Source organism: Poeciliopsis prolifica, unplaced genomic scaffold (assembly GCF_027474105.1).
Source record: "Poeciliopsis prolifica strain line A6 unplaced genomic scaffold, Auburn_PproV2 SCAFFOLD016, whole genome shotgun sequence".
NCBI classification, from domain to species: domain Eukaryota; kingdom Metazoa; phylum Chordata; class Actinopteri; order Cyprinodontiformes; family Poeciliidae; genus Poeciliopsis; species Poeciliopsis prolifica.
In genome coordinates this window covers 723,351-734,081 of record NW_026562391.1, presented here as the reverse complement: position 1 = coordinate 734,081, position 10,731 = coordinate 723,351, and positions in this window count along the sequence as shown.

Sequence of the window (10,731 nt, the reverse complement as noted above, 5' to 3'; positions counted from 1 at the left end):
TCCTCTGGGACACGACACCTTTTTAAATGAGATTTCAACAGTTACGTGTCTTCCGGGCCAAATATTATATATTAATACAATAATAAAATAATAATGACAATAATAAAGTAATAAAATATAGACGGGACTGAGAACTGAGGATTTTTGACCCCCTGTCCCCCCCAAAAATATGTCAATAAAGATAAAAAGAAAGAAAAAAATACACTTACATTAAACATTGTCATAAAAAATAAATGACCCTTCTTTTTTTTTCCAGAAATGGGACAAACCACCACAATCAAACGTTGATGTCCTGCAGTGACATTCATGACACGGACGGTGATTCATGACCTAATAAACCATTTCGACACACATTTTCTTCAGAGTCCAAGTCACACGATTGAAAACAGTTCTGCGAAAACCACAGACGCACGAGCCTCCGAAAGGAGAGGAAGCAGGAGTGTGTGTCGAGCAAGTCAGCGGCCATGCCGGATGTTGGCTCGCTGCGAAACGAAGGGCCTTGGTGTTTGCTCATGCCGGACATAATGACTGTGCTCAGATTTGCTGCTCCCACGATCCATCGCGCGGCCAAGGTCGCAGAGACTTCTAGCATGGAACCAAAATGTTTACAACGTGTTGAGAGCAACTGGAGACATGAAATCAGACGGAACTGGATGATTTCCAGGGAATGAACTAAATCTAACAGATTCCGCTAACGACAAAATTCTTTGTCCCATCACGCCGTGAATATCTATAGATAACAAATATTTCCCCCAAAGAGATGAGACGATCAAACGAGTGGAACATCTGGCCAAACTGGTCAATGGATGACCTTTTGTCAATATCCTGAGTTGACCAGATCACACTCGATCAAACGCTGCGTTAAAGACAAACCTGTCAAAGCAGAGGCGCGGAGTAAACGCAGACTTCTTGACGGGAAAACGATGGGCGAGCTCACAAAGAGCACAGGGAGCCAGAGCGGAACAAAAACCATAAATCCAAGAAGAAGAAAAAAGCCAGCAGGGAACACGGGGGAAGAAACGAAGAAAATAAGATTTAACGAGAGGAACAAGCAAAGAGTGAGAGGAGTGTTTAAGTATTCAAGCATTGGGGAGCGAATGTGGAACAAGAGACATGGTTCTGGTTGGCTGTAATCGTTGCAGGTGTAAGAAGAGATAGAGAGAAAGAGAGATGAACTGGCACTAGAAAATAAATAAGGATAAGAAGAAGAAGAAATGAACCAGAATCACGAACTACGGACTGAGATCAGGTAAATCAGAAACGAGGCTGATCCAAACAGAGAAAGAGGCACAGAATCATAAACAGACCTTACAACAAAGTCGGGATCCTGACAAAATCAGAGGGAATCGCAGTTCATTCAGAGAGAATAAAAAGTCTTTTCCTGCAACGTGTTATTCAATTAAGCAAACTCCCTCTGACATCGTGGTTAAACCGAGAGTGAGTGAGAAGAAGAAAAATGAGAAGCGGTTCTTTGGGTCAGGGTGTGGGGGGAAAAATATAAAAGACTTTGTGCTTTTTTGTTTTTTTTTTCTTCTTCTTTTCCTGATATAATGCTCCATAAAACCAGGCCTCAAGCTCTCCAGCACGCGCACACACACACACACACACCCCTACACACACCCACACACACACACCCTACACACACACACACACACACCCACACACACACACACACACGCACACACACACACCCCTACACACACACACACACACACACACACACACACACACCCCTACACACACACACACACACACCCACACACACACACACACACACGCACACACACACACACACACACACACACACATTTATTTCCCCTTTTTGTCTGCTTCTCGTTGGCATGTGCGCACGTCCTCCCTGACCTCATGACCTCTCACTTCGGCATTCGGAGCGATTCGCTTCGAGTGTTGTCCAAGTTTTAACGTCAGAGCAGAAGTTAGACGCGGAAGGAACAGACGGAAACTCCTGGCCAAGAACGGAAGCGAGGGGATCATCTCGAATTCAGAAGAAAAGAGTAATTTGATGAATTTGAGGCCCCAAATTAAAAGTCCTGTTAGATCGACATAGATCACACTTCAGCAACAACAACAACAAAAGAGTCCACCGCTGTCTCTGAACCTCCATCAGAGGCCTCCGTGTAAAAATACACACATACAAAGAGACAGAGGGAGATGAGGAGAGACAAAGAACCGGAAAGATGGAGGGGTAATTGGGTCAGAACCGACTCGGATTTCGAATGGCATCGTCGGCGCCGTGACGCTGTTGCTTCCTCTCGACAGCAGCTTCTTTGAACTTGATTTGCTCCCCAGTCCGTTTCTTTTCTTTCCTTTTTTTCTGTCTTTTTTTCCCTTTTCTACCAAAGCTGTTTGGGGACAGCGAGACTCAGGCATCGAGAAGAAATTGAGCAGAAAACATTTATTTTCAGACAATATTCTTGTCTTAAAAGAAAAAAAAAAGTTATAAAGTAGCTGTGAGAATGAAGCCCGGGATCTGTTCATCAGAACAGATGTTGGTAGTTTCAACCAGCTAATTGTTTTAATGAAATTAAGGACAACACACTTTACTTTACTTTGCATGGTTAAAATATTGGTCAAAGATACAATAAGAAATAATGATAGTGGAGCAGGAAGAGGCCAAATAAAAGTATTTACTGTTATCAGTTAAATCAGCAACAAATTATTCCAACATAAAGACTTTCTGGTCCGTTTCTCCTCTAAAGGCCCTGACATTTATTTTGTGAAAAATAATAACTAATCACTAAATATGAGATTATTTATTGCAGAACAAATCTTTTTTTTTACACATTTGTGGGCCCCTCTTTTAGTCTTTATCCCCGACTGGACTGCCTTGATTCTTTGATGGGTGTTTGAGAAATCCTTCAATCTCCCGTGAAAACCATTCAGCTCTGCAAAACGCCTGCGTCGGCTTTTTGCTCCGCCTTCAGTGGCACGGTGCACCACTCCCCACTCTCGGCTCCTTCGGACTAGTCAGCAGCAATTAGCAAACACCCGGTGAAACCGTCTGTCGACGGAGCTCTTTGTATCAGCTTCTTGTCAGAGAAGCACTGGTAGAAACGCTGTTGAAGGGTTAATAGAGGAAAAATGTTGTAATGACTTCCTGGAAGCAGAGTTTCAGAAAGAGCAGGAGTTTCTTAAAGAGACACAGCTCCAAATTAAATTACAAAAGCAAATGTCGTTTAAGTCACGTCTGATATACGTTGCATTTTCATAATAACTGAAGTGTATATAGTTACTTGATTGTGCTACAAGATGAAACTACATGGCTGGAAAAAACACAATACCGTGCCTTTAAGGGACGCTTTTAAGTCATCACAGTATTTTCTTTAGTTAATTCCTTTAAAGAATAAAATAGAAGAAAAATGTAATTTAACTTAATCTGAATGAAATATGGACAATTACAAAAAAAAAGTAAAAGAAGCAAGAATATGCAGCCATATATATTTGTTGAGTAGAAAGTGCACACTTCTCCATCTGCAGAGTATGCATCCATTGTCTACACCAGTGGCATCCAGACTTTTTGGATGCTTCTGGTTCAAATTTGCCAAAACTGCCAAATTTAAACGGGTGGCAAGCCACAAATCATTAAATGACTGAATGATGTCTGTAAACACCCAGGTCCTTAACTGCAGATGGCAAAACCAGCATTCTGTTTTCTCATGCATGATTATTTTCTTGTTGCTGTTTTAACTGTTAAATAAAAAAATAAAATAAAAAAAAAATTAAAGTTCTTAATGATCCAAAACATAAACAAGGCTTGAGACTGAGGCCTTATTAAAAGAGAAAACAGACAATTTCCAAACTCCCAGCCGTCTCGTTGTCACAGTCAGTCATTCTCTGTGTCTGTTGTTCTTAGCTTGTGACTTGGGGGGCAGACCAAAAACATTTCAAGAGCCACAAATGGTCCCCGGACCACACTTTGGACACCCCTGGTCTGACGTCACTCGTCCTTCCACGGTTTCTCCAGCAGCAGCTTGGCCACATGCAGGAATATCCTGAACGGGTCACAAGTTCAACGCAGGACAGACGTTCATTGGACACACACATTGATACCTAAAGGCAATTTGGAGAGACCGATTCTGACCCTAACGCGATGATTTTTTTGGGGGAGTGTGGTACCCGGAGTACCCGAAACAAGAACACCCAACAAACCACGCAGAAAAGACCGCAGGACAACCCGGGCCAGAACACATAACTGAGTCAGCTTTTTCCATCTGCTCTGCTGTTGGACGCGAGACGAAGAGACATAAAAATCACAGGCAGATTTTAGGAGGAGGCTGGAGCAGATTTGGGTAAAATGAGTGTTTAGGAAACACAGAGGGAATTAAAGTTAATCTATTAAAGACAAGGGGGGGAAAAAACCCATTTTATGAACAGTGTGGTGGTTAAGGGCTATCCCCACATTTATTTGTGGTGGCAGAAAATAATAAAAACTAACACTTTAAGAAACTTTCCCTCTCTCTTCAGTTCAGTCCACATAAAATTAAAAGCAAAAAAAATAAATAAATAAACACACACACACTTTTGCTGCTGTCCCCAGAATTTGTCCGCAGTTGGACGCTTGCCAGAACCGGTTGAGCGGGACATGACATCTCTGGTCATGAGCCAAGTGGGGATTTACGAGGGATTATCGTATAAAACATGCAAGGATTTACCTATTCACCCTCAACCACTCCACCGTTCGTCACAGACTCAGAGAGACGGGTCTTCTGACGTCCTTCTGTTTGAGGACGTGAGGACGCGGGGCCCCTCGTGCCGAACGAGCTCCGAGTCGCGGAGGCAGAAAGGCCACTCAGCTGAAGAAGTCATGCAGTCGGCAGCGCCGGACCTCCCACCAGTCTGAGTCGGATTTGCTAACTAAACTGGAAAGCCCTCAGAGGGGAAAAATGCCTCTGCGCCCGCAAAGCCCATTTTTAATTCTGCTACTCAATGAAAAGATAAATATTTAGACTCGCTTCATGTCACAGATGTATCTGGATTAAAATGCCGACGATGGTACGGAAATCCGTACTCATGGGAACAAGGTTGCCTTTCACGACAGATTAGAAGAAGCAAAAAAGAAGGAAAAGCACCTCGTGGTCCTGATGTGGTTTTTATTGTATCTTGGATTAATGAGGCGCAGCCTCATTAGTAAGGATTACAATGATTTGTTATTGCCAAAACAGGTGAAAATAACGTAGATTAAAGTCAAATAAAACGATGAATGTGGGAAGCCGGGGCAGGAATGTTTCCTGGTGCGGGACAGACACAACCTCACCGTCTTATCAGGCTCTACGAGGCCAATCACCCTTTCGTTGAGGACTTCCTGTCCTGCTCATGCGTCTCCAGTCCCCCGTCCCTCGCTGCAGACGGCAAAACCGAAGTTCACTTTTCACACGCGGTGCCTTGAAAATGCCACATTTTCCTCGTGCAAACGTCAATGTGACAGACCAGCACTAAATCCATGAATCGGGGGAACAGTTGAGTTTGTTGTGAATCTTTTCACGTTTCTTTTTACTCCGATATTCCTGAGTGAAACTTAGCATAACCACCCCGACTGGCAGATTGATATAACTTGTGCGTATCTTCATCTCACTATGTCACCGGAAAGAAAGAGGAAGACGGTGAAAGAAATAAATCAACAAACATCAATGGATGTTTGTTACAGTAAAACAGCGTAAGAAGGTGCTAAAGAAGGTCAGATGAGCATAAAACTCTAATTTCTTACTAAACACTACCAGGTGTAAAAGTGCCACTGCGCGTCGCCCTGTCCATCGCTTCCACTCCAAAACATGGTGGTGGCCGTATTGTGCTCACAGGGATAGAGGAGCTGATCAGAACTGGTTCATGATCCAATCAGAGATGTAAATGATCGTTTTTTAATCCATGAATTAGAATGGTGTAATCTGAGCATGAATCTGAATCAAATAAAAAGCCCAACCTGACTGAACTTCTGCTGGTTCACAAAGAGGAAAAGGGCAAAACCTTCGGCCTGCGGAAACTAGAAACATATTCTGAATGACCGACAGAATTAATTGCCGTCAATTACTCAGTCAGAGGGGCTAAATATAACTCCATACTTTGTGCATTTTTATTTGGACAATTCAGCATCCACTCCAGATTTAGAGACACAACGTTTTAGTGTGCCATGAAACATTACAATCAAATGAATTGTAGTTTGTGGTTGTGATGTAGCGAAATGCGGAAAAAAAACCCCTCCAGCGGTTGTGATTACTTTGCAAGGCCCTGCATAGAAAACAACTGGTTCCACTGACCTTTAGTGGCATTCTGTTCCCTATTTTCTAACTTCGTTGGTAGATTTGTGTAATGTCAGCCTTTCACAACACGAATTTTAACAACTTTCACCCCATTTTGTCCTTTTTGAGGAGCTCTTTTTTGTGGAGGAGTCTGACGATGTTTTTTTTCTTGTCATTATTATTAAACATAATATACATCAACCTGTCAATGGGATTAGGGATGGAAATTAGCCAATTGCCTCTAATCTCATGTATCTGCAAGCAAACGCTGATTGATATGCAGCGTACAATTTAAAAAATAAACTTTGTTGAGAGAATCAACAAAAAGAAATATTATGATGTCAAACAACAAAAGGCTGAACTGATCCAACTTACCTGAAATGACTGCATTGCTGGGTTTCATTGCAGCAGTGAGTTTTTCCCATTTCCCAGGCGTCTATACAAAGAAATCCTTTTGAGATCTCACTACTAGAAGGACGGAAATTTAGCTGGTTTGCAAAAATGAATCCTGCGCTATCCTTTGACTCAAATAAAAGAAAAGATCACCAGTTTAAGCAATCAATATAAGTCAGACTTCCTTTGAACCGGTTGCAGGTGCAGTCAGCTCTGTCAAATCCCTCCTATGAAAATGTTTGCTGGCAGGATTTCCCCCAAATTACAGCCTCTATTTGGTGACAAAACAGGAGAAAGAAGAAAATAGACAAAGGAAATACTGGGTACTGTTTACTGCTGCTAAAAGAAGGGAGGTTGAGGGGATATTTACATGTCTACGATAGGCTTTGCTCTCATCTGCTTATTGCAAAATAATGCGACAGTGTACAGAGCCTGGCATTCTCCAAGTGCCTTTAAGTCTCACTAATCTTTCGGTTCGGATTGATGAAAATCCTCTGGAAAACCTCGAAGTAAACTATTAAACGGTGATCCGCTCGTAAGCCCTCGTGGCCCGGAAAACCTTCTCTGACACTCAGGCCGCAGGATCTGAGCTGCGAAGATTAGACGCAGGAAGCGATTTGTGGCGGGACAAATCCACGTTCGCATTGTGCAGCCGACTCTGCCTCTGGGTTTTGTTTGCGTCACTCTGCAGCCGTACGTTTCAAAGTGGGAAAAGAAATTTCCCATTCAACACATTTACAATATGTTAAAGAGTTTTTTAAGAACCTCGCTGGACATGTGTTTTGTTTTGTTTTTTGTTGTTGTTGTAGTCGTATGATTTATTGTTCATGAAAGATTGACGTGAACCAAAAACGGTTGTCTTCATAAACGAGTTTCATCTGTGCCCTGATGTTTTCTAAGTTCTCAGCTCGGTATTGATAGACAGACTTGATCTATGAGTAAAATTGTCAGTTCATGACTTTTTAATAACATTTTTTTGAGCTTAAACCATGTTTAGAATCCCTCTCTCATTCCTTAAAGGGACATCGTACAATTTTATAGCATAATCAAGTAACTATGTTACCTTCAGTTGTTATCAAAATGCTGCATATATCAAATATGACTTGAAAGAAATCTTACTTTCTGATGTAACACCTTTAAATTGGGCCTGTGTAGCTTTAAAACTCTTGCTCTTTCTGAAGCTCCGCCTTCAGGAAGTCATCACAGCGTCTCTCCTCCATTAACCCTTTGACGACATTTTTAACATCGTTGAACTGAGAAGAAGCTTGTATAACGGAACTGTGGATGTGCAGTTCCACCAGGTGTTTCCTAATTTCTGCTGGCTAGTCTGAAGGAGTTGAGCAGAGGAGGAGCTGCTCTGTGAGGCAGAAGCTCAGAAACTGCGGCTCCGAGGAGGAGCTTCGACCTCGAAGGCGGGGCCAGGTCCACCCAGGCGCTTGGATCAGCTGAGCAGTTGCCACGGGAGATGAAAGGATTTCTCAAACATTGCATGACTTTCTTAAAGAGGCAGGGGCCCAATTTCAAGGAGTGAAATCACAAAGTCAAATTTCTTTTGCAGGTCATATTTGAAGTTTACGGCATCTCTGCAACGACTGGAGGCGGCGTAAGTTACTTGACACGTCTATAAAATGATACTATGTGGCTGTAAAACACACAACACCCCCCCTTTAAGTGCTCACACCTGTGGCGTGTTTTAAAGTAATCACCTGCAGCTGAGAACGTTATGTCAGCCTAATTTTTACTTGTCAGTTGCCATGACCAAGATTAGTTCCATTTGCTAGATGACAGGAACGTGCAAGGCTTTTTTGAAATGGAAAATCTTCTTGCCAGCTGAACGGCGGCGCAGTTGGTAGAGAGAAGGTCCTCGGTGTGAAATCCTGACCTTCTGTATGCGTCGCTTTTCTCCCACAGTTTAAAAACAACGAGCGATGCGTCCCCGGCTGTTTGTCTTTTGCGTCTCTTGGCTGCCCGGTGATGGACTGTCAGCGGCGACCCTTTTGGGGTTTGTGCAGCGTCTTCGCAACGGCAGGATATAGGTGCCAACCCCTGTAACCATGGCAGTTACAGACAATGAATGGGTGTTTTTTTTTGTTGTTGTTTTGTTTTTTTTGTTGCATTTCCATTAGCGTGTGTAAGAACTTCTTTTATAAATTAAATGACTTTGGTAAAACATTGTGGGTGTTGTCCCTCTGCCCACAGTTGTTTTCTCCTGGCAGAACCGAAGCATCTGAGTCAAGTCTTTTAGGCTGCCTTGCTCACAGGCACCTTTCCAGCTCTCCCCACAAAACATTGACGTGGTTCTCATTAAGAAGAGAAAGCAATTGGTCCTGAAAAGTTCAAGAACCCGGTCTGAATGGGATGGTGAAAAGTTATTTATGTTTTAAATTTGACAATAACAAAAAGGAGAAGAAGAACAAAAGGGCACTGAGGAGTTTTTGTACTCGTCTAATATTTAGTGGTGGCTTGACAAAAGAAAAAAAACCCTAGTGAATGTTGAACTTGAGTAAACGAACTGCTTAGTTTTTTTTATTTGCCTGGTTTCGGGTCCTGAGCCAGACCTTTTCCAACCATGAGGGGAACGCCAACACCTTTTTCCTCTTTCCTTTTCCTCCCATTCTTCCACCTTTGCCTTCATTGCAAGCCAGTTGATTATTTCAACAACTGCAATCAACACAGTTCCCTCTTTGCGTCTGAGTCACAAAGAGGCAACAAGAAGAAGAAGAAGAGGCTTTTGTTTTATGATCCCTATGGCAGCCATGTCAGCGGAGTGTCATGCGAGGCATCGCTGTGGAACGTTCGAGTGCAGCGTTCGTCTGTCTTCGATTGTTCAGCGTTTCAGTCGGGAGACTTTGAAACCCTCTCCGGAAATAATCGGGAGGCAGTGAGGGAGTTGATTGTGTTTTTCCGATGATGAGTCATCAGGAGGTTTCAGTGGACCCCTCCTGACCACACACGCCACCGCGCGCCCATGAAAGCCCAACTGAAAGCACATGCACAAGCCACAGATGTTCCCAAACCAACAAATCTGCTCATATTTTACTGTTGCACACACCCTCATGCGGAGAAAGATTTTTTTTTTTAAAACAACAAAACAAAACATGAAATCAAACAGGTAAGCAAAGGATCCCACAACATCCAACTCCTCCACAGCATCGTCCGTCTGTTCTTTCCCATCTCGCCCACTCGATTTTTTTTTTTTTTTTTTTTTCGATTCAAAAGACCAGAAGCCCAATTAGTAGAGCTCTGACGGCAGGTGTCCCCACGCTGGGAACTGTCCTCTTTTCACAAAAACGAAGGGATTTCTCCCAGGTTGTGGCCAGATTGGGAGCAAAGAATCTGCAGGGCTGCTGGTCTGTTAACTTTGGCTCAAAAACAATGCAGCGCTGTCTGAAGAGGGGCAACAGACAGAAGGAGCAGAGGTCATGTTTTGCCCCCTCTGTGTGACCCGCAACGGCGCGGTGACATCACGGCGTCACTCCGGAGGGCGCGGCAGCTTCTGGAACGAGGAGGAAGCGTCGTTGAGAATCACAATCACTTCATGTGATTGGAAGGAGCAGCAGGGAAGACAAAGTGGAGCAAAAATAAAGTTAGACAAACATCTTCAGTTCAGTTAGACGAGTCCTTATTGTATCTGTTCATGGCTTGGATTGTTCTTCATTTGGCATATGTGGAAAAAAGTGCTGTAATTTGAATAGCTTTAATAATCCATTCTATTGGCAGCTTTGTCAGTAAAATGTGTGCTTTACTAAAATAAATTCTTTTGGTTCAGAAATGCGATATTTAGTAGTAACACTATTGATAGTGCTGGTGTGGTGAACGCTTTCGTGTTTTTTCTGCCATGGTGCGTCTCAGGCGACAGTAGAGGGACGTTTAAATGAGCCGATGAATGAAGAAACTTTAACTACATACTTTATCTAAAACAAAAAGTGTCTGCCCGATGAGTGAATACAGGGAAACACAACAGAGTCAAACTGCCTGCAACTGCAGCCAATTATTAAATTCAAAACCCTTAAGTTGAATCTGTGAATGCAATTTAAAAAGAGACGTAAGAGATTACTTTAGCGACAAAACGGTGATTCCTCAA